The 25,082-nt window shown below is 36.7% G+C and overlaps 1 long non-coding RNA gene across 1 annotated transcript in view; it reads right to left on the bottom strand.

Moving 5' to 3' along the window:
• Window positions 1-16,946: 16,946 nt before the first annotated feature.
• The window catches only part of LOC117096268, a 58,294-nt gene continuing 50,158 nt past the window's right edge, over window positions 16,947-25,082 (bottom strand). The window contains exon 4 of the long non-coding RNA XR_004442421.1: window positions 16,947-16,999. This is a non-coding gene — a long non-coding RNA (uncharacterized LOC117096268). The remainder of the gene's footprint in view (window positions 17,000-25,082) is intronic.

Here is a 25,082-nt window from a genome sequence, read left to right as displayed (position 1 = left end):
TATTTACACAGCTTTTATTGCAGTATAAATTGCAATAGAAAAGGACTGGAAACCAGATAAATGCCTACTAAGAGAGCCTGGTTAAATAAATCTATCGTACATCTGTACAATGGAATGCTATGGAGCTTTACAAAAGAAGAATAAAGTTATCTCCGTACTGATCTGAAAAGCTCTCCAAGATATGCTAAGTGAACAAAACAATGCGCAAAAGAGTATGTATAGTATGTTTGCTTTTCTGTATGAAAGGCGAGGAAATTAGAATATATGTACATATTTGCTTACATTTACATAAATAAATTCTACACAAGCAACCATAAAATTGATTGCTGTTTAGGGGGTCAGAGGTTGGGAACTGAGTGGTTGGAGAAGATAAGTCGGAAAAAAATTTTCACTGTTTAAATTAGTACTCATTCAGAATTTTTTCAGTGTTTTGCTTTTAATAATGGAGTAAATAAAACTATGTTTTAAAACAATCTGGCAGACACCACCTTAACTATGTAAACCAAGGTTAACATTACTAGTAATAAGATATATCAACATCATGTAATCCTAATATGATGCACTATGAAGGGCAGGTCACTTCTGTGGTTTTCTTGCCAAAAATGAGTGGCCTCAATGTAATCATGAGAAAGCATCAAACTCCTTGAAGGGACATTCTACAAAATAACTGACTAGCATTATTCAAGTGTGTCAAGGTCATGTAAAACAAAGAAAGACTGGGTGTCTTAAACAGAGTTGAAGAGACTGAGGATAAGTACAATGTGGAATTCTGAATTAGATCCGAGACCAGGAAAATTACATTAGTGGGAAAGCTGTTGAAATTCACATAAGATCTAGAGTTTAGTTAATACTGTGCCTTTGCTATTTTCCTGATTTTGATAATGTACTATGGTTACATAAGGTATGAGAACTAGGAGAAGCTGAGTCAAAGTAATATGAGAACTCATTGTACTATTTTTGCAACATTTTGTAGGTCAAATATATCAAACTTAAAATAACATTTGTTGCAAACCTCTCAGGTCCCCATTCCTTTGCTGGGACGTGTGTGGAATACAGACAAACATCATTATTCCTGATATCCGGGATATGACAAAAATCCATGAAACAATGGGCAAATCTAGGTCAGGTTCTTCTGTTATACATTCTTGTAGGAAGATGTTTCTCTCTTTTGTAACACATCTCACTGTGCAACTATATATCCATTTGGGTGGTTATTTTTAAATGTCTGCTTTCCTTCTAGACTCGAAGTGTAATAGGAGCAGGAAAAATGCTCTGTACATATTGTACATGATTTATGTCCTAAAGTTTAGATAGGATATTTATGTGGAAGAGCAATTATACTAATTTTGCACAGTTCCAAAAGGCAGAACCAAAACTAATGGTGGAGATTATAGGGGGGTAAATTTCAGCTCAATGTAATGCATTTAGTTTCTAACAATTGGGTCAATAAATAATTAAATGGATTGTTCCAGTGAGGTGGTTCACACCTAAAATAAATAAATAAATAAATAAATAAAAACTTCAAACTTGGAAGCACTCCAGAAGACTAAGATGAGACAGAAGGAGCATTTTCAGATGGGAAAGCAGACTAGAGGTCAGCTAAGATTATATATTCCAGTGTAAGATTCTGTATCCTTTTCAGCATATCATATTTTAAATTTCCTTAAGCTTCCTTCATATTTGAAAAATCAAAGGAGCTTTTTTTGGCCATTCTTTAACTCTGTGATCTCAGTATGTCATATGTCAAGGTTACCCTTTGAAGCCCATTTTCTAATAAATAACATTTAGCTCACAGAAGATTATCTGTTTCAGTTCTACCTCTCATTCAGCCTTTGCAGATCCCTACATAGATTATCCTCGTCAATTTGACAGTTCATTCCCAAGAACACCAACAGCAAATATTAGTCTGGAAGAAATTTTGGAGACCGTCTATTTAATTACAGATGCTCTCTCTAGCTCCATGCTGACATAAATTTTAAAGGTTCTTTGGTATTGAAATCTGTCAAAGGTTTTGTTTATGTTTTTGTTTTAGAAACAGCCTCCCTATGTTTCCCAGGCAGGTCTTGAACTCTTGGACTCAACTGATTCTCCTGCCTCAGCCTTCCAAGTAGCTGGAATTCTAGTAGTGCACCACAAGTGCCTGGCTTTTGTCAAAAGTTTTTGAAGGTCTAAATGAGTTATAACCACTTCAGCCCACACAAAATGCTCAAAAATAAATAAATAAATAAACCCTCTAGTTGATTTAGTCAGTCATAATTTTCTTTACAGAAATCATGATTATTTTTACCTTCAGGTTATGCTTTCTTAAGCATGTTTTTTTTTTTTTTTTTTTTTTTGAGACGAAGTTTCGCTCTGTCGCCCAGGCTGGAGTGCAGTGGCCAGATCTCAGCTCACTGCAAGCTCCGCCTCCCAGGTTTATGCCATTCTCCTGCCTCAGCCTCCTGAGTAGCTGGGACTACAGGCGTCCGCCACCTCGCCGGGATAGTTTTTTGTATTTTTTGGTAGAGACGGGGTTTCACCGTGTTAGCCAGGATGGTCTCGATCTCCTGACCTTGTGATCCGCCCGTCTCGGCCTCCCAAAGTGCTGGGATTACAGGCTTGAGCCACCGCACCCAGCCGATGATCTTTGTTAATCTACCACCTCACTCACCATAAAAGAACAAGAATTGTTGGTCTATAGTTCTCATTATTCTATCTTTATGGAATGTAGTTAACGCTGTGATCATTTATAACAAAATGCAATACTTCTTGGTCATTTGTCCCACATTTCAACTTTTACTTTCAGACTCTTCAGGAGATGTTCTCTGGCCCTTATAATTCTCCTATACCTAGTAAATTGATTAAATCTTGACCAATGATTTCAAATAGAACTTTCTGTGATGATGTAAATGTTCTATAAATCTGTGCTACACAGGATGTTACCCACTAGGCACATGTGGCTATTGTGGACTTGAAATGTGGCAAGTAAAACTAAGGAACAGATTTTTAGAATTTTCATTGTATTAAATTCAAATTTATATGTAAATAGCCACATGTGGCTAGTGGCTACTATATTGGACAGAACAGATACAGACCATTCTACACATTTAAAATAATTTACACAATACCTCTGACATATTTGATTTACTAAACCTTTTGAGACAAGTGCTATTCTTAATATTTTCCTCAGTAAAAACCAATGCATTTATAATTCATGTAGTCTGTTATTTAATTTTTTAAAAAATTATCAGAATGGTTTTTGTTTCTGTTTCCTCGTTTTCCACTTTGGGTTATAGCGTACTAAGCTCCGAGTTTGGAAGCATGTGATCAGCTTCTGAGAAATTGTTCAGTGATCTTGAATTTTTCATTTATTTGATTTATTGAATCAGATCAGAATCACAATAATCAAGTAGTTCTAATGTTTTCTTTTTCTTTTCCCAATCAACTGTCCATTCAATATTCATCAGTCTTTACTGTGAGCTAGGTAATCTGGGATGTAATAAGAATAAGAATAGAAATAGGAATAAGGTAATGGAGTAGAGAAGAACTAACATATATTGAGCATCTCCCATATATCATATTTTCCTACATATAGGGTATCTATAAAATAGGATTTCTCTTTTAATTTTCAACACTGCCCTGCATAGTCTTACTACCTCTACTTTTACAAACAAGGAAATCAAGGACAAGAAAGGTTAAGAGACTGCACAGGGCCATGGGACTAAGCAACAGAACCAGGATTCAAAACGAGGTCTTTGAACTAGAAGTTCAATCTTCTTTCCACTAAACCACAGCTGACTCCTGAATATTAAAAAAAAACAAAAAACAAAAAACAAAAAACAAACAAACAAACAAACAACAAAAAAACAATAATACCTAGCATAGTTTGAGTATTCATGTGCCAGGATGTATGCTGTGTACTTTATATACATTACCATTTAATCCTCACAACATCCTCAAAACTCACAGGAATGAGTTTTACAGATAAGAAACTATAAAACACAGGTTAAATAACTTTAAGTTAGCAGGGTCAAATGCTTTAGCGAGGTCAAAAAGGATTTAAATAGTCAGCTCTTCTACCATATTCGAAGCACTACACTAGGTTGGGACAGAGTAGGCAGATCACTGTCTTTGAAAGTCTTTTCTTCTTTCATTCTTTTCATATCCCTTCCCTCCCCTGTTCACTTTCTATATGTTCTAAAGCAATGGAGGTATGTTCTGAGAATGCACCATTAGGCACTTCTCTTATTATGAGAACATCATAGAGTGTACTTACACAAACCTAGATGATATAGCCTACTACATATCTAGGTTATATGGTATAGCCTATTGTTCCTAGGCTACACACATATACAGTATGTGACTATACTGAATACTGTAGGCAACCAACATAATAGTGAGTATTTGTGTATCTAAACATATTGTTATATGGTGTTATAATCTTATGGAACCAGCATCATATATGCCATCCATCATTGACAGAAATGCCCTTATGTGGCAAATGACTGTAATTTATCAAAGGATATTCAATCTGAAAATCAAGTTAGTGATAAATAATTTTCATTTATTGCAAATTTGATTCTTGTTACAAATTGTATTCCAATTATATTGGAGTAGGCAGAGTCAGGGTGGAATGTGCTTAAAATTAAGACTGGACTCAAAGTTAACAGCAGAGCAATTGCTTCTAGTTTGTAAGCTCTTGATTCAATTTTTTCCACCTTGTTTCATAACTTAGCTATTCTACCTTGTCTCACACATTTCAGATTTTGACTTTTTTATAACATTCAAAAATGTAATGGTATATATTTTCAAGAAGTGCATAGTTAATTTCCTTATTCTCCTTATTTTAATTTCTCTTCCTTGCTTCAGGAGACATTAAGTACAATCTAAGTGGAAAGAAGAGAACTGCTGCTAGCCAAGGTTATAAAAATCATTTAACAAGAGAAAAATGTGTCATTTGATAAAAAAGCTCAACTTGAAAAACATAAGTGAAAAACAGTTGAATGTAATGTGTGTGTGTATATATATGTGTGTGACAGAGTATATATACATACTCATACACACAGATATACACACACACACACACACACACACACACACACAATTTCCCTCTTGGAACCAAATATTGAGAAAAATTCATATAAGTGAATGCCCATGGAAATACTGCTTTCCTCTCTTTCTTTTTGGTAGTCCATTTCTGATTCAGTCTAAGGGGGAACCAGAGGATTATCTAAAGTCTAGAGCAATTCAAAATGCCTACTCTGAGAGACGTGAGGCAGATTCCAGATTAACCTAGTATTTCAGTTTTCTTTTGAGAAGAACTGGGGATTCAGTATGTATCAAAATCTCTGGGAGCATTCCAGACTACCTCGAGAAGACTCAAATCCAACTTGCTGGTGGGGTGTGGATGGGTAGGAGTCAGATTTTTCTGAGTGTTAGTCACCAGTCCCTCTCCTTTAACTCTGAAAGCAAAACCTGAATGTAATCTGCAAAATCATACTCAAATAATTTCAAAGGTCCTTATCTCTCAGAAAGAGCATACATCTATGGGTTTGGCTAGTGCTCACAGTCAAATTACAACTCTTTATATTTGTTTTCTCACCGCCATAAAAGAAGAAAAAATTGGAATATGAGCCATCTCTCTCGTAGGGCTGTTTTAACTACTTAAAGGTAAAGTGCTTTAAATACCAAAATTGTAATACAAACTAATACATTATTAGAGGGAAAGATGCAAATTCTTTTTAGCATGAAGTACTAAAATAATGTGTACTTTTTTTTGGATTTTTTGTACATTTGAAACATATACCTCTTAAAGCAAGATTTTTTTAATTTAAAAAATTTTAAATGGACACAAAATAGTTACACATATTTATGGAGTACACAGTGATATTGTTATACATATAATATATAGTAATCAGATCAGGGTAATTAGCACATCCATCATATCAAACATTTATCATTTCTTTGTATTGAAAATTTTTGATATCCTCTTTTTTTATTATACTTTAAGTTCTAGGGTACATGTGCATAACGTGCAGGTTTGTTACATATGTGTACATGTGCCATGTTGGTGTGCTGAACTCATTAATTCGTCATTTACATTAGGTATATCTCCTAATGCTATTCATCCCCCCTCCCCCCTCCCCACAATAGGCCCCGGTGTGTGATGTTCCCCTTCCTGTGTCCAAGTGATCTCATTGTTCAGTTCCCACCTATGAGTGAGAACATGCGGTGTTTGATTTTCTGTTCTTGCGATACTTTGCTGAGAATGATGGTTTCCAGCTGCATCCATGTCCCTACAAAGGACACAAACTCATCCTTTTTTATGGCTGCATAGTATTCCATGGTGTATGTGTGCCACATTTTCTTAATCCAGACTGTCACTGATGGATATTTGGGTTGATTTCAAGACTTTGCTATTGTGAATAGTGCCACAATAAACATACGTGTGCATGTGTCTTTATAGAAGCATGATTTATATTCCTTTGGGTATATACCCAGTAATGGGATGGCTGGGGCAAATGATATTTCTAGTTTTAGATCCTTGAGGAATTGCCACACTGTTTTCCACAATGGTTGAACTAGTTTACAGTCCCACCAACAGTATAAAAATGTTCCTATTTCTCCACATCCTCTCCAGCACCTGTTGTTTCCTGACTTTTTAATGATTGCCATTCTAACTGGTGTGAGATGGTATCTCGTTGTGGTTTTGATTTGCATTTCTCTGATGGCCAGTGATGATGAGCATTTTTTCATGTGTCTGTTGGCTGTATAAATGTCTGGGGGGCGCCCAAGATGGCCGAATAGGAACAGCTCCAGCCTCCAGCTCCTAGCGTGAGCGACAAAGAAGACGGGTGATTTCTGCATTTTCAACTGAGGTACCGGGTTCATCTCACTGGGGCATGTTAGACAGTCAGTGCTGGTCAGTGGGTGCAGCCCAACCAGCAAGAGCTGAAGCAGGGCGAGGCATCGCCTCACCTGGGAAGCACAAGGGGGAAGGGAATTCCTTTTCCTAGCCAAGGGATACTGAGATATCCTCTTTTATCTATTTGAAACGATATATTGTTGTTAACTACAGTCATCCTACAGTGGCACAGAACACTAGAAATTAATCTTCCTATCTAGCTGTAATTTTGTATCCTTTAACAAATATTCCCTATCCTCCCCTTTTCCCTACCCTTCCCAATCCCTAATAACCATAATTCTTCTACTTTTATGAGGTCACCTTATTCTGCTTCCAAATATAAGTAAGAACATGCATATTTATATTTATATTCCTGGCTTATTTCATTAACATAATGTTCTCCAGTTCCATCCATGTTGCCAGGAATGACAGGATTTCATTCTGTTTTATGGCTGAATAGTATTCCATTGTGCATACATACCACATTTTCTTTATCCAGTCATCTGTGGTTTGACACCTTGGTTGACTCTATATCATAGGTACCATGAATAGTGTTTCCGTAAACATGGTGGTGCAGATAACCTCTTTGATATCCTTTCATTTCCTTTCCTTGCATGGTAGCAGAATTGCTAAATCATATGTTAGTTCTACTTTTAGTTTTTTGAGGAACTTTCATACTGTTTCTCCATAGTGGCTGTACTAATTTACATGCCCACCAACAGTGTATAAGAGTATCTTTTCTCCACCTCCTCACCAGCATTTGTTACTTTTTTGTCTTGTTGATAATATGCATCTTAACCAGGGTGACAGGATACCTCACTGTGGTTTTGATATCAATTTCCCTGATGATTAGTGATGTTGAGAATTTTTTCATGTATTTGTTAGCCATTTGTATGTCTTCATTTCAAAAATACCTGTTTAGACCAACTGCCCATTTTTTAAATGGATTGCTTGTTTTTGTTGAGATGCTGAGTTCCTTGTGCATTTTGGATATTAATCTCTTGTTAGATGAATACGTTGCAAATATTTCTCCTATTCTTCAGGTTATTTTTATTCTATTGATTGTTTCCTTTGCTGTGCAGAAGATTTTCAGTTTGATTCCATTTGTTCATTTTTGCTTTTGTTGCCTATGCTTTTGAGGTCTTAATCATAAAGTTTTCCCAGACCAATGTCTTGAAGGATTTCCCTCATTTTTTTAACTAGTATTTTTACAGTTTCGGGTTTTATATTTAGGTCCTTCATCCATTTTGAGTTGATTTTTGTATAGGTTGAGAGGTGAGGATCTACTTTCATTCTTGTGCATATGAATATCCAGTTTCCCCAGTACCTTCATTGAAGAAACTGTCCTTTCCCCAATGTTCTGGGTGCCTTTGTCAAAAATCAGTTGGTTGTAGATACATGGATTAATTTCTGGGCTCTCTTTTCTATACCACTGGCATATGTGTCTGTGTTTATACTACTATTATGCTGTTCTGGTTACTAAGGCTTTGTAGTATATTTTGAAATTTGGTAGTGTGATACCTGAAAGCTCTATTATTTTTGCTCAGAACTTCTTGGCTACTTGGGGTCTTTTGTGCCACCATACAAATTATAAGATGTAAAAAAAAAATGTGAAGAATGCCATGAGTATTTTTTTTTAAATTTTTCCTTTTTTAAAAGAAGTTTTGTGGTATATAGTAGGAGTATATAATTATGGAGTACGAGAGATATTTTGATACAGGCACACAATGCATAATAATCACAACAGAATAAATTGGGTTATCCATCACCCCAATTATTGATCCTTTCTTTGTGATAAACAATCCAATTATATTTTTGTTATTTAAAAATATCCAATAAGTTATTGTTGACGGTAGCCATCCCGCTATGCTATCAAATACTAGATCTTATTCATTCTATTAAGTATATTTTTAAATCCACTGGTCATCTCCTCTTCCCCCACCCCACTACCTTTCCCAGGCTCCAGTAACTGCCATTCTGTGTTCTATCATCATGAGTTCAGCTATTTTAATTTTTAGTTTTCACAAATAAGTGAGAACATGTGAAGTTTGTCTTTCTGTTCCTGGCTTATTTCACTTAATGCCCTCCAGTTCCATCTATGTTGTTGCAAAAGAGAGGATCTCAATATTTTTATGGCTGAATAGTTTTCCATTGAGTATAGGTGCCACATTTACTTTCTCCATTCATCTGTTGATGGACACTTAGGTTGCTTCCAAACCTATAAGGTTTCCACCAAAAAGTCTGCTACTTTTAGGATCTTTTATTTATCCTTGACCTTTAAGGGTTTGATCACTATGTTTCTTGGGATAGCCTTATTTTGAGTTAAATCTTCTTGGTATGCTATAGTCTTCTTGTACTTGAATATTGGTATCTTTCTCTAGGTTTGGGAAGTTCTTTGTTATTATCCTTTTGAATAAACTTTCTACCCCATCTCTCTCTCTACCACCTCTTTAAGGCTAGTAACTCTTAGATTTGTCCTATTGAGACTATTTTGTAGATTGTGTAGGTGTGCTTCATTCTTTTCTATTTATTTTTCTATCTCCTCTGACAACATATTTTCAAATAGTCTGTCTTCAAGCTCAATAATTCTTTTTTTGCTGAATGAATGCTGAAGTTAAGAGACTCTTATGCATTCTTCAGTGTGTCAATTGCATTTTTCAGATCCAGAATATCTGCTTGATTCTTTTAAATTTTTTCAATCAGTTAAACTTATGTGATAGGAATATGAATTCCATCTCTGTGTTATTTTGAATTTCGTTGTGTTTCCTCAACATGGATATTTTGAATTCTCTGTCTGAAAGGTGACATATTTCTAACTTCCCATAATTGGTCACTGGTGCCTTATTTAGTTCATCTGGTGAAGTCTTCTTTACCGGAATGGTCTCTGCATGTGTGTGTTTGTTGGTGTCTGGGTATTGAAGAGTTAGGTATTTATTGCAATGTTCACAGTCTGGGCTTGTTTGTACCCACCCTTTTTGGCAAGATTTTCTAGGTATTTGAAGGGACTTAGATGTTGTGATCTAAGCCTTTGGTCACTGCACCTATATCTGCATTGGGGTCACCCCAGGCCCATAACATTGTGGATCTTGCAGCCCCATAGTGGTACCTTGTTGGTCTTGGGTAAAATACAGGAGATTCTCCTGGATTACCAGGCAGACACGCTTTTATCTCTTCTCTTACATTTCCCTCAAACAGTCTCTCTCTGTGTGTGGAACTGCCTGGAGCTGGGGGATGGGTGACACAAAAACCCCTGCGGCCACCATCACTGGTACTCTGCAGGGTCAGACCTGAAGCCAGCACTGTATTTCACTCAAGGCTCATGGTGACCACTGCCTGGCAACTGCCTATTTTCACTCAAGGACCTATGGCTCTACAATCAGCAGGTGGCGAAGCCAGTCAGGCTTGTGTCCTTACCTTCATGGCAGTGAGTTCTCCCTGACCCCTGTGGGTCCAGAGATGCCATCCAATAGCCAGGGCCTGAGGTAGGGAATCTTAGGAATCTACCTGGTGATCTATCCTACTGTAGCTGATCTGCCACCCAAGCCACAAGACAAAGTCCTTTCTACATTACCTCACTTTTCCTCTAGCAGAACAGTCTCTCCCTATGGCTATCACTACCATAGGCCTGTGGCAACTACTGCCTGGCTACCACTGATGTTCCCTCAAGTCTTAAGGGCTCTTCAGTCAGCTTTTAGTAAGTGCTATCAGGCCTGAGTCTTTCCCTTCATGGTAATGGGCTCCCTTCTGGTCCAGGGCAGGATCAGAAATTCCATCCAGAAGCCAAGGCCTTGAATCATGGATGCCAGGAGCCCACTTGGTACTCTACCCCCTTGTGGCCAGGTGGTACCTAAGTTGCAAGACAAAGTCCCCTTTACTCTTTTTTTTTTTTTTTTTTTTGAGACAGAGTCTTGCTCTGCCCCCAGGCTGGAGTGCAGTGGCCGGATCTCAGCTCACTGCGAGCTCCGCCTCCCGGGTTCACGCCATTCTCCTGCCTCAGCCTCCAGAGTAGCTGGGACTACAGGCGCCCGCCACCTCGCCCAGCTAATTTTTTTGTATTTTTAGTAGAGACGGGGTTTCTTCGTGTTAGCCAGGATGGTCTCGATCTCCTGACCTCGTGATCCGCCCGTCTCGGCCTCCCAAAGTGCTGGGATTACAGGCTTGAGCCACCGCGCCCGGCCTTACTCTTTCCTCTCCTCTCCTCAAGCGGGAATCTCTTCTCATGACCATTACAGCTGGGAATGTGCTGGGTTACACCTGAAACTAGCCTAGTTCTGGGTCTCACCCAAGGCCCACGGCGAGTACTACCTGGTTACCACTGCTGGTTAAAAGAATTCTTTAGTTAGCAGGTGATAAATTCCGCCAGGACTGGGTCCTTTCCTTCAAGGCAGCAGTTTCACTTCTGGCCCTAGGCATGTTTGGAAATGTCATCCCAGAGCTGGGGCTTGGAATGGGGGCCCCCCAGGACTCTGCCTGGTGCCCTAATCTGCTGAGGCTGAGCTAGTATCCAAGTTACAAGATACAGTCCTCTTTACTCTACCCTGTCCTCTCCTCAAGCAAAAGGAAGGAGTCTCTCCCAAACCTGTGCACCTTGCTGCCTGGTGCTGGGGAAGGGGAGATGCAAGTACTCCCTTGGCTGCCCCAGCTGTTGTCTCACTAGGTCACGTGCACCCCAAGTCTAAAGGCTCCGAACCCAGCCCAGCACCAGGATTTGACTGGGAATTGGAGTCCTTTTGGCCTAGACTGCCTTTCAAGTTTATTTAGGCCCCCAGAGCACTTTGGCCCATGGTGGTGTGGCTTGCTGGAACTCAGGCTTTTACGTGGTTGGGATGGACAATTCACCTCTGTCTAGGGCTGCTCAAAATGCTCCCTCTGCGGCCACCGTGGTGCTTTCTGCTGTGACAGGGCAACACTAAATTCCAGTAGAAAGTCCCACAATCACTGTGGTCTCTTTCCCCCAAGTAAACAGATTTTCTTTCTTCAGCATGTGGTAGCTGCTGCAGGAATTCTGGATGTGTGGTGCAGGATATTCAAGACTGTCCTTCTTACCCTCTTTAGTGCCTCTTTCCTTAATATGATGTTAAAACCAGGTAGTGTGATTGTTCACCTGATTTCTGGGTGTTAGGAAGGTGCTTTTTGTGTTTGTGGATAGTTGTTCAATTTGATGTTCTGGTGTGTATCTATTCAGCCATCTTGCTCCACCTTTTTCTGTCACATGTAGTTTGATATAGATTAATTTGATTATATAGATTGACTTAGGTAGTATGGCCATTATAACAATATTAAGTTTTCTCATCCATGGACATGGGCTATTTTTCCATTTGTTTGTATCCTCTTCAGTTTCTTTCATCGGTGTTTTGTAGTTTTGGTTTATTCCTAAATAATTTTTGTAGCTATTGTAAATGGGACTGAATTGATTTCTTTTTCAGCTAGTTCATTGTTTGTGTGCAGAAACACTTAAAACTTTTTGAGTTTTGATTTTGTATACTGCTACTTTACTGTATATTATTTTATTCATTCTAACATTTTTTAGTAGATTATTTATGTTTCTCTCTATATAAGAACATGTCATCTGCAAATAGAGACTTTCCAATTTGGATGCCCTTATTTTTTTTCTCTTGCCTAAAATTGCTCTGGTTAGAACTTCCAGTATTATGTAGAATAAGAGTGGTGAGAGTGGGTATTCTTACCTTGTTCCAGTTCTTAGAGAAAAAGATTTCAGTGTTTCCCCATTCTGAGCAGTGGGTTTATCATATATAGCCTACATTGTGTTGAGGTACTTTCCTTCTATAACCAATTAATTGACAGTTTTTATCATAAAAGGACGCTGATCTTCATAAAATGCCTTTTCTGCAGCTATTGAGATGATCATATGGTTTCTGTCCTTAATTCTGTTAATACAATATATCACATTTATTGATTTGCATATCTTGAACCATCCTCACATTCCTGGGATAAATTCCATTTGATCACAGTGTATTATCTTTTTGATATGTTGTTGGTTTTCATTTGTTGGTATTTTCTTGAGGACTTTTGCATCTATGTTCATCAGAAATATTGGCCTGTAGTTTTGTTGTTGTTGTTGTTGTATCCTTGTCTGGTTTGGTATCAGAGTTATGCTGGCCTCGTAAAATCAGTTAGGAAGAGTTCCTGCCTTTTAAAAAATGTTTGGAGAATAGTATGAGAAGAATTTTCATTAATTTCTCTTTAATGTTTTTTTAAAGTTCTAAACCTTTTAAATTCTCCTGGAAGCCTCTCATCCCTAGTCCATAATTGTAAAAAGGAAACAAATTAGCACAGAAATCAAAAAGTTTCTATGTTCATCTAAAAGTTACTACGATTCTGTGAAAGTTCTCAGGTACATTTTTAGCATATTCTACCATTTATTATCTCTTTGCAAATAAATTTTTTGCCTTTCCTGCATGTAAAGAAATGCTGTACATAAGATATTTGGCCATAGCATACAAATGAAAATTCAAAAAAAAATATTTTAGCTGGGTGGAAATATGTTACCCTGTTTGTTTTTACTTTCCATAAAAATAACTGCTAACTTTCAAGCTAATATGGAGTTTAAGGGTCCTTTTAGACATGTATGAGTGAGGTGAGATGTGTAGACATGTGAGGACTTAAAAAAGTTGGGAAAAGGTGTGTGGTGTGTATGTGTGTTAAGTGATGGTAAGAAGTAAAAATAGTTAAATCTATTAAAGGAAATCTCTAGATAAAAATAATCATAATATCAGTTAGCTACAACTGTTTTATGTAGAGATAGGTTTCTCAAAAATGTTTGCACCTGGGTGCAGTGGCTTGTATCTGTAGTCCCAGCTACTTGGGAGGCTGAGGTGAGAGGATCACTTGAGCCCAGGTGTCTGAGGCTATAGTGGGCTATGATTGCACCACTGCACTCCAGTCTGGGCAACAGAGAAATACTTCATCTCTCTCTAAAAAGAACTGCATACCCAAAGCGATACTTTTGAAAAAAGAGATCTAAAATATTTGCAAAAAATATCTTCATTAATTTTCTATGTGGATTGCAAATTTCTTAATCAGGATACATTCATCTTGATATTTCTTCATCCTTGTATGAGTGCTATGCACCTTGTGAATGCTCAATTAATATTATCGAATGAAAGAGCAGTTGTATCTAGTAAACAGTGCTTCTTTTCCTTTCTCACTTCTAGTTCTCATACTGAATTAAAGACAAAGCATTATCTACATTGATATGTGGCTACCAAATTGGCCATAATATTCTTGGATTTTGTATTTCAGTGAATAAAATAAATTTTTGATCACACAATTAGCTCACCCATACAGAAGTATAATTTAGCCATTAAAGTTATCAACTTATACTAAATTCTTTCATGCTGCAAATTTTTAGTTATATATGCCAAACACAGGAACTGTGAAGTTTTATTTGTTAAATTTGCTGGAATATTCTCTTAAAACTTTCCTCTATCCCTGGTTATTTTATTTTTGTTTTAAGAGATGTGTTTCTCACTATGTTTCCATACCAACAGTCAAACTCCTGGGCTCAATTGATCCTCCTACCTCATCCTCCCCAGTAGCTGAGACTACAGGTACGTGCCACTATGCCAGGGTATCCCTGGTTCTATGAGCATGACTCCCAAAAAACTTGTTGCAGAGAAGGTCCCTGTTTGAAGCAGACAAAATTTTGATGTGGCAATAAGGTTGTATTAAAAAGTCTACCTCCACATTCCAGTATTGTAACGTGGTGAATTCTGAGTATGTGTGGAACAGTTTTGGGCTTCTCTACAGTGTAAGGCTTAAATATAATCACATAAGATTTCCTAACAGCTACGTGGCATCCCAAAAGGGAGCCACCTTGTGAATCTACTATTTTAAAACCTCCCCTCTCAGATGAAAATTCTCTGTGAAATTGATGCTAATATCCACTTGAATAATATATGGAGTTTTCAGAATCATGCATAGCAAGACATCTGTAACACAAGACTATGAATACTACTTGGCAAGATTTGATATTCAGTTGGTATTCATTGCTCCAATATGGATATTTCACAATTGGAGTGAGACAACTGTTAGCAATACAGCATGGTCAGAATGGCTAATGGGCGCATTCAATAAGTAAATGCACAGAAAAAGAAACTTCTTGTCTCTTCTTTAATCATTTCTTTGCTAGTGAGTTCTAATTTATTCCCATACTAATCTATTACTAAATTGAAAAATATGATTGCCAAGCTCCTTTTTAGAAATATAAAAGCTTAAAAATTTGAGCATTAATTCATGCTTATATAATATACTTTCTCAGTCTGTATAGTTATTGCAGTTTGATATTTAATAAAATTATTTCAAAATGTATTTATTTGAATTTATGGTTATAACAGAGCTACATTTGACCCATACGGCCTACATTTGTTATAATAAGCTAAGGACAAAATAATGTAGGCTATAGGATACACAAAATTTGAAAAACTAGAAATAAAAATCAGTATATCAAAAATGTTTTTTCTCTAATAAAATTTATTGGAAAGTTTTATCCTAATAAATAATGTCCTTATCCAATAGGATCTACCCTGTTTGAATAAGATAAAGTCATAGTCATCTGACATAAAAATAAAATAGCAATAGTAATAATGCTAGAATCTCATGATTATCTACAGATGGTTAATCCACACACTTTGGCGTCTAACTCAGCTAGATAAAGGCTATGGTCCTATTTTTCAAGGAACTCAATCTCGCTCTCTTTTTTTCCATCAAATGGCAAAATAACTGTGTTAAGATTAATCACTGGCAAATGTACTATCAAAAAACTATCAACATCGAAGGCAGAATATCTTAGATAATACCCACTCAAAGATATACTAGATGTTAAAACAGCTATTCTTCTACTAAATAAAATAGGACTTATTCAGCTAGCAGTTTACTTGTGTTGTCACCAGACCTGTCAATCATTCAAAAGATAAGGAAATTCACAGTTCTATAAAAAACGAGGCCAATTCTTATAAGGTAACAAAAAAAAAATTAGCTTCATTATATTATTATCACAGTCCTATTGTGACTGTGGTAAAGAGTTGATGTAAACAGTGTTATAAAGGATGAGTTCATGTCCTTTGAAGGGACATGGATGAAGCTGGAAACCATCATTCTGAGCAAACTATCGCAAAGAGAGAAAACCAAACACCACATGTTCTCACTCATAGGTGGGAATTAAACAATGAGAACACTTGGACACAGGATGGGGAACATCACACACTGGGGCCTGTGGTGGGGTTGAGGGAGGCGGGAGGGATAGCATTAGGAGATATACTTAATGTAAATGACAAGTTAATAGGTGCAGCACACCAACATGGCACATGTATACATATGTAACAAACCTGCACGTTGTGAACATGTATCCTAGAACTTAAAGTATAATGAAAAAAAATAAAAATAAAACAATTTAAAAAGTCCATTACTTATGCAATTGTGTAATATCATGTATTCTAGAAGACAATACTTCTATACACATAATATTTAAATCAATCTGACATTTATTTTTCTCAAAGTTTTATTTCATTTTAAATTGACACATAATAATTGTGCATATTTAATGGGTACATTTTGATATTGTGATACATGTATACACTGTATATGATCAAATCAGGGTACTTAGCTTATCCATCACCTCAAACAATTATCATTTCTTTTTTTTCCTTTTTCCCACACTACACAGATGTAACAATGATCATTTCTTTGTGATGAGAACATTCAGAATCTTCTTTTGTAGTTACAGTTGACCCTCTAACAATGTGGAGGTTATGAGCACTGACACCATGTGCAATAGAAAATCTGTGTATAACTTTTGATTCTCAAAAACTTAACTACTAATAGACTACTGTTGACTAGAAGCCTTGCTGATAACATAAACAGTTGATTAACACATATTCCATATGTGTTATATACTGTATTCTTACAGTAAAGTCAGCTAGAGAAAAAAATGTTACCAAGAAAATCATAAGGAAGATAAAATGTATTTACTACTCATTAAGTGGAAATGGATCATCATAAAGGTCTTCATCCTTGTCTTCATGTTGAGTAGGCTGAGGAGGAGGAAGAGAAGGGGTTGGTCTTGCTGTCTCAGAGATGGCAGAGGTGGAAGAAAATCTGTGTAAAAGTGGACAGGCACAGTTCAAACCAGAATTGTTCAAGGTTCAACTGTATATTTACTATAAATACTTAACAGTTTAATCCACTGAAAACCTAATTTGTCTCAGTAAAAGAGACCATCACCCACCCAAGTTATACAAGACAGAAACACGGACTTGATCCTTGAGTATTCTCTCTTCCTCACTTGGTGTATCAATTATCACATCCCATCTGTTAGCTCTTCATATTTCTTAAACCCATCAATTGTCTCCATCTCTACTGCTACTGTCTTAGCTCAACCACCCTTCATCTTTTACCTTGTCTATTACCACAGCCTTTTAGGTGGACTATAAATTTCTAGTTTTGTCCTGTCTCAAGTTTCACCATTCATTCTCCATGGTGGATCCAGCACGACCTTTCCAAAACATAAATAGAATCTTGTTACTTCCGTGAGTAAAAACTTTTTAATTGTGCTCAGTAACATACAGGATGAAAACTGTATTTTTTGGCATGTCTCATAAAGCCTTTCCTGCTTGCCCCCTGCCTTCTTTGCCAACCTCATTTTCCATGCCTTCTCTTCGCCCCCCAACGTCCTGTATTCTAATCATTTCAAGGTACTTGGAGTTCCACAAACACTCCCTACATTTTCACACTTTCCACATTTTACACATGTTCTTTTTTTTCTGCCTTTATGCCCTCACTTTTCTTTGGTCCCTACTCCCACATACCTGAAAAACTCATACTTGTTCTTCCAAGCTTAGATAAAAAAACACATTCTTTGTAGAATATTTCACTGATGAAGTCAAGCAGTCATTTGCTTTGTCCACTTGCTTCCACAGCACCTCGTATACACTCACTCCCCCCAATACTGCATAGTACATTGAATTATAAAAATATGTAAATCCATATTCCCCATTAGTTTTTGAGCTATTTAAGGGCAGAAACTGTGTTATATTCTTTTCTTTATCCCTAGTATTTAGCAGACTGCCTAATATTAATAAGGTCTCAAAAATCACATTATTTGACTACTTATAGATGACATTTGGTAAATGAATTACAGATAATATACCAGAAATAAAACATTTATGTGTATTTTAAAAATCACATACAGAAGTTTTAATCTTAAGTGTTTAATCTCACTCTACTCTTGCTTATTGCACTCTAAAAGTGAAAAAATCAAAGCTAGAAATACTACAACAGTTTTAGTTAAATGAAAGTTGTGGTTGTGTCTATAATGGGAGTTAAGTACTTTTAAGATATGCAAATCTCAGGGAATAATGGTACTATATATTCCATATCACTCATTCAACAGATATTGATTACCTAATTGATTCCTGTTACTGTACAAATTGCTAGAGATAAAAAACATATGATTATATCACAGTACTCAAACTCATAGTCTAATGGTAAGAAAAAATGATGACAGTACAATGTGTTCAATACTGTAAGAGGGTAAGTCACAGGATGCTATGTGAATTCATATGTGCCTAACCCAGGAAATGTTAAGGAAGGCATTTCAAATATAAGTAGCAGCTACCCAGGCGAAGAAGAAGGATAGATAATCCAGGCAATGGCAAGAGTCTGTGAAAAGCCATTAAAGTGAGTGCAAGTGTGTCTTATTTGAAGACTGCCCACTATATATATTCATGTTTCAACACATCTAGAACATAGAGGGCACGGTCCAGTCAAACACATTTTTTTTTTAGCTTATATTTTAGGTTCAGAGGTACCTGTGAGGGTTTGTTACATAGGTGAACTTGTCTCATGATGGTTTGTTGTACAGATTATTTCATCACTCAGATACTAAGTCCAGCACTCAATCGTTATCTTTTCTGCTCCTCTCTGTCCTCCCAGCCTCCACCCTTAACTAGAATTCGGTATCTGTTGTTCCTTTCTTTGTGTTCATAGGTTATCATCATTTAGCTCCCACTTATAAGTGAGAATATGTGGTCTTTGGCTTTCTGTTCCTGCATTAGTTTGCTAAGAATAATGGCCTTCAGCTCCATCCATGTTCACACAAAAGACACATCTCAATCTTTTTATGACTGCATAGTATTCCATGGTGTATATATGCCACATTTTCTTTATACAATCTGTCATTGGTGGGCACTTAAGTTGATTCTATGTCTTTGCTATTGTGAACAATGCTGCAATAAACGTTTGTGTGCATGGGTCTTTATGGTAGGATGATTTATATTCCTCTGGGTATACAGCCAGAAATGGGACTGGTAGGTCAAATGGTAGTTCTGCTTTTAGCTCTTTGAGGAATAACCATACTTCTTTCCACAATGGTTGAACTAATTTACACTTCCACCAACAGTATATAAGTATTCCCTTTTCTCTACAACCTTGCCAGCATCTGTTATTTCAAAGACTTTTCTAAGTCATGCTAAGAAATTTTATTCTGAAGACAGTGGCAGGTGGTAGGCAATTGGAGAGGAGAATTGAAGGATTTTGAAAAGAAGAGTGCTGTGATCAGATCTGCATTTTAGAAATATCACTGGTTAACTTGTACAAAATGTATGGAAGTGGAGAAAACAGTTGACAAGATTGGAGACACAGACACCAGTTACAGTCAAGGCAAGATGTGATCATGGCCCAGTAGTAATAACTCAGTAGTAACAGAGGTGAAAAAATGTATTTAAACTATAGAATTGACAGGTATGAGAGACTATGTAGAGGGGTGTCCAGAATACAGTCTTAGTTCTCTGATTTGGATTACTGGGTAGTTTGGTAATACCACTCACTATGTCTGGGCATAAGAAGAGGACAATATTCACAATAGCAAAGACTTGGAACCAACCCAAATGTCCATCAATTATAGACTGGATAAAGGAGATGTGGCACATATGCACCATGGAATACTATGCAACCATAAAAATGGATGAGTTCATGTCCTTTGCAGGGACATGAATGAAGCTGGAAACCATCATTCTCAGCAAACTATCACAAGAACAGAAAACCAAACACTGCATGTTCTCACTCATAAGTGGGAGTTGAACAATGAGAACACATGGACACAGGGGGGGAACATCACATACTGGGGCCTATCAGGGCGTGGGGGTGGGGGGGTAGGGGAGGGATAGCATTAGGATAAATACCTAATGTAGTTGATGAGTTGACGGGTGCAGCAAACCCCCATGGCACGTGTATACCTATGTAACAAAACTGTACGTTCTGCACATGTGCTCCAGAGCTTAAAGCGTGTGTGTGTGTATATATATACACACACATACATATACACAACAGTTTTGACCCTGTTTGGAGCACTTGTGTGTCATAAGGATGGAGACATACAGTAGGTAGGAGGAGACATACAGTAGGTCTGCAGCTTAGGAAAAAGTCCTTAGCTATAAATATTCACTTAGAAGATATCATCATAGAAATGGTAGTTAAAACCATGGGAGTAAATAACTCTCAAATCTCTGCTTTTGGTCAAGACTTTTTTTCTGGGCTCTAGACTAAGAATGAGCACATACTTTCAGTGGAGTGGTGGAGGACAGAAAGCAGACAGTGGTAGACTGGGAAGAGAGTGGGTGGTAAAAAAGTGGAAGTAGTGTAGCCCACATTTTTAGAAGATTGAGTGTGAAGAGTCTCCAAAAGAATGTTATTGATGAAGAAAATTTATGATCAAAGACTTGTTGAGGGGAGGTGGGACTCAAAAAGAAGGACATATTTTGGATTAGAACTGGAAACAAACAATGAAGAAGTAATCTGGATAAAAATAGGCTGGGCGCAGTGGCTCACGCCTGTAATCCCAGCACTTTGGGAGGCTGAGGTGGGTGGATCACCTGAGGCCAGGGTTCAAGACCACTCTGGCCAGCACGGTGAAACCTCGTCTCTACTGAAAATACAAAAATTAGCTGGGTGTGGTGGTGGGCGCCTGTAATCCTAGCTATTCAGGAGGCTGAGGCAGAAGAATTGCTTGAACCCAGGAGGTGGAGGGTGCAGTGAGCCAAAATTGCCTGGGTGACAAAAGCAAGACTCCGTCTTAAATAATAATAATAATAATAATAATAATAATAATTTTGTCTATGGGGGTTCAAAACGTTGAGAGCACGTTCAGAACTGCATTTGACAAAAGGTCACTATGACAACATGTGACAATTGAATTGGAGGTTGAATTAATTCATAAGTGTGTGCATTCCTCAAGGCTGGGGGGAAATCCCAAGGTTTCAGCTCTCAAAGGAAAAAACAGAGCACACCAAAACACATTCCTACAAATCCACACCAGCCATGGAGTTGAATGTAACCTCAGGTTATACTGAGCCTGTGATTGAAATTGAGCAGGATACAAGATCAAGATTAAAAAAAAATTTAGTTCTATACACTAACAATGAAGAATTCTAAAATGAAATTTAAAAATAGATTCATTTACAATGGTATCAAAATGAATTAACTACTTAGAAATAAATTTAACAAAAAAGCACAAGCTACAAACTACAAAACATTGAAATAAATTAAGGAAGAAATAAAGTCAAATAAAATTGTCGAAATAAAGTAAAGAAGACCATAATAAATGAAAAGACATCCTGTGTTTATGGATTAAAAGACTTAATATTGTTAAGATGACAATACTACCCAAATTGACATACAGATACAATATGCAAGCCCTATGAAAATCCCAACTGCATTTTTTTGCAGTACACTGTGACTCTAAAATTCATATGCAAATACCAGAGTGCCAGAACAGCCAAAACAATCTTGAAAAAGAGGAACAAAAATGGAGGATGCATACATCACTACAAAGGATGTAATCAAGACAGTGAAGCACTTCAAAGCATGAGGTAGGCTGATTTCAAAAAAAGACAGTGAGGTGCTGATATAAGAATAGACATATTGATCAACGGAGTAGAACTGAGAGTTCAAAAATAAACCCTCACATTTATTGTCAAGTGATTTTTTTTTTTTACAAGGGTGCCAATAAAATCCAATGGGAGCAAGATTTGTCTTCTCAAGAAAATCATCCTGGGACAACTGGATATCCATATACAAAATAATGAAACTGGACATCTACTTCACACGATATATAAAATTAAAAACAGATCAAAAACCTAAATGTAAGGAGCTAAAACTATACAACTCTTAGAAGAAAGCAAGAGCAAATCTTTGTGACCTTGGGATAAGCAATGGTTTTTTAGATAAGACACCAAAGGTATAACTGATAAAAGAAAAAAATAAGTAGACTGGAAATGATCAAACTTTAAAATTTTGTGCTCAAAGGACATCACCAAGCAAGTAAAAAGAGAGTAAGAGAGTGAGAGAAAATGTTAGTAAGTCATATGTCTGCTAAAGGACTTGTATCGAGAATATATTGAAGAGCTCCTACAACTCAAAAGTAAAAGGACAAATAACCCAATTAAATACTTGTCAAAGTATACGAATAGACATTTCTCTCATTTTAATTTTTTAATCTTAATTTTTAATTTTTCTGGGTACATAGTAGGTGTATATATGTATGGAGTATATGAGTTATTTTAATACAGGCATGCAATGCATAATAATCACATCAATGTAAATGGGGTATACATCACTTCAATAATTTATCTTTTCTTTGTGTTACAAAACATCCTTTTAGTTATTAACATCCTTTTAGTTATTTTTAAAAGCACAATAAATGATTGTTGGCTGTAGTCACTCTGTTATGCTACCAAATACTAGATCTTACTCGTTCTATCTAATTATATTTGTGAATCCATTCAAAATCCCCACCCCTTGTCCTGCCACTACTCTTCTTAGACTCTGGCAGCCATCACTCTACTTTATATTACCATGAGTTCAAGTGTTTTAATTTTTAGCTCCCACAAATAAGTGAAAACATGTAAAATCCGGCTTTTTGTGCCTGGCTTATTTTACTTAACATAATGTCCTCCGGTTCCATCTGTGTTGTTGTGCATGACTGAATCTCATTCTTTTTAATGGCTAAATAGTATTCCATGTGCATATTTACTACATTTTCTTTCTCTATTCTGTCGATGGACATTTAGGTTGCTTCCAAATCTTGGCTATTGTGAATATTGCTGCAATAGACTTGAGAATGCAGACAACTCTTGGATATCTTGATTTCCTTACTTTTGGGTATATAGCTAGCAGGATGGCTGGATCCTATAGTACTTCTATTTTTAGTTTTTTGAGGAACTTCCAAACTGTTCTCTATAGTGGTTGTACTAATTTAAATTCCCACTAACAGCATAGAGGGTTCCCTTTTCTCCATGTCTTCGCCAGCATTTGCCTGTCTTTTGAATAAAAGTCATTTTAACTCAGGTGAGATGCTGTAACATTGTAGTTATGATATGCATTTCTCTGATGGTCAGTGATGCTGAGAACCTTTAAAAAATTTTTTATTTTAATTTTTGTGGGTACATAATAGGTATATATATTATATATATATATATATATATTTTAATGGGGCATCAAATGTTTTGATACAGGCATGGAATTTGTAATAATCACATCATGTAAAAATGGGGTATCCATCCCCTCAAGCATGTATCCTTTGTGTTACAAACAATTCAATAATACTATTTTAGTTATTTTAAAATGTACAATTAAATTATTACTGACTATAATCACCCTGTTGTCCTATCAAATACCAGATCTTATTCATTGTTTTTTTTTTTTTTTTTTTTTTTTTTTTTTTTTTTTTGAGATGGAGTCTTGTTCTGTCACCAGGCTGGAGCGCAGTGACACGATCTCGGTTCACTGCAACCTCCACCTCCCTGTTTCGAGCGATTTTCCTGCCTCAGCCTCTGAGTAGCTAGGACTACAGGCACGCACCACCATGCCCAGATAATTTTTTTGTAATTTTTAGTAGAGATGGGGTTTCACCGTGTTGGCCAGGATGGTCTCGATCTTCTGACCTCGTGATCAGCCTGCCTCAGCCTCCCAAAGTGCTGGGATTACAGGCTTATTCATTCTTTCTATATTTTTGTACCCATTAACCATCCCCACCTCCCCGCCCTCCCCCCACTATCCTTAGCAGTGTCTGGTAACCATTCCTCTGCTCTCTGCCTCCATGAGTTCAATTCTTTTGATTTTCAGGTCCCACAAATTAGTAAGAACATATTAAGTTTGCTAGCAAGGATGTGGAGAAAAGGGAACCCTCATACACTGTTGGTGGGAATGTAAATTAGTATATCACTACGGAGAACGGTTTGGAAGCTCCTCAAAAAACTAAAGTAGAGCTACCATATGATCCAATCCCACTGCTGGGTATATACCCCAAAGAAAGAAAAGCAGTATATGGAAGGGATATCTGCTCCCATGTTTATTGTAACAGTGTTTACAATAGCCAAGATTTGGAAGTAACATAAGTGTCCGTCAACAGACGAATGGAGAAAGCAAGTGTGGTACCTATACACAGTGAAGTATGACTCAGCCATAAAAAGAATGAGATCCTGTCATGTGCAACAACATGGGTGGAACTCGATATCATTATGTTAAGTGAAATAAACCAGGCACAGAAAGACAAACTTCACATGTTCTCATTCATTTGTGAGACCTAAAAATCAAAACACTTGAATCATGGAGATAGAGTGTAGAATAAGGTTTGTCAGAGGCTGTAAAAGGTAGTGGTTGGGGGATTGGACATGATTAATGGGTGTACAATTTAGTTAGACATAATGAATAAGATCAAACATTTGATAGCACAACCGGGTGACTACAGTCAATAATAATTTATTGTAGATTTAAAAATAATTAAAATATTATAACTTGAATGTTCCTTACACAAAGAAAGGATAAATGCTTGAGGTGATGGATACCCTATTTACCATGATGTGATTATTACATGTTGTATGCCTATATCAAAATATATCACTTACTCCATAAATATATACACCTACTATGTCCTACAGAAATTAAAAATTAAAATGAATAAGTATAAATGAGCAGAAATCCCTCACTTTTAAAACTCATTTTAAAAGTAATTCACATGTATTCTCTCAGTTGTTCCTCTCATCATTCTTTAGAGACAAAGACTATTGACTTGTCTGTCCTCCCTTCCCCCCGAACTATAACATCTATGTCTTGTGTATTTTTGTGTCCAGATTCTTAACACATAGAAAGTGCTCAATAAAAAATGACATGAATAATTGAAGAA

This window comes from Trachypithecus francoisi, unplaced genomic scaffold (assembly GCF_009764315.1).
Source record: "Trachypithecus francoisi isolate TF-2019V2 unplaced genomic scaffold, Tfra_2.0 Contig01451, whole genome shotgun sequence".
Lineage (NCBI taxonomy): Eukaryota > Metazoa > Chordata > Mammalia > Primates > Cercopithecidae > Trachypithecus > Trachypithecus francoisi.
The sequence above is the reverse complement of the archived record's forward strand: the minus strand, read 5'-3'. Positions and strand labels throughout refer to the sequence as shown.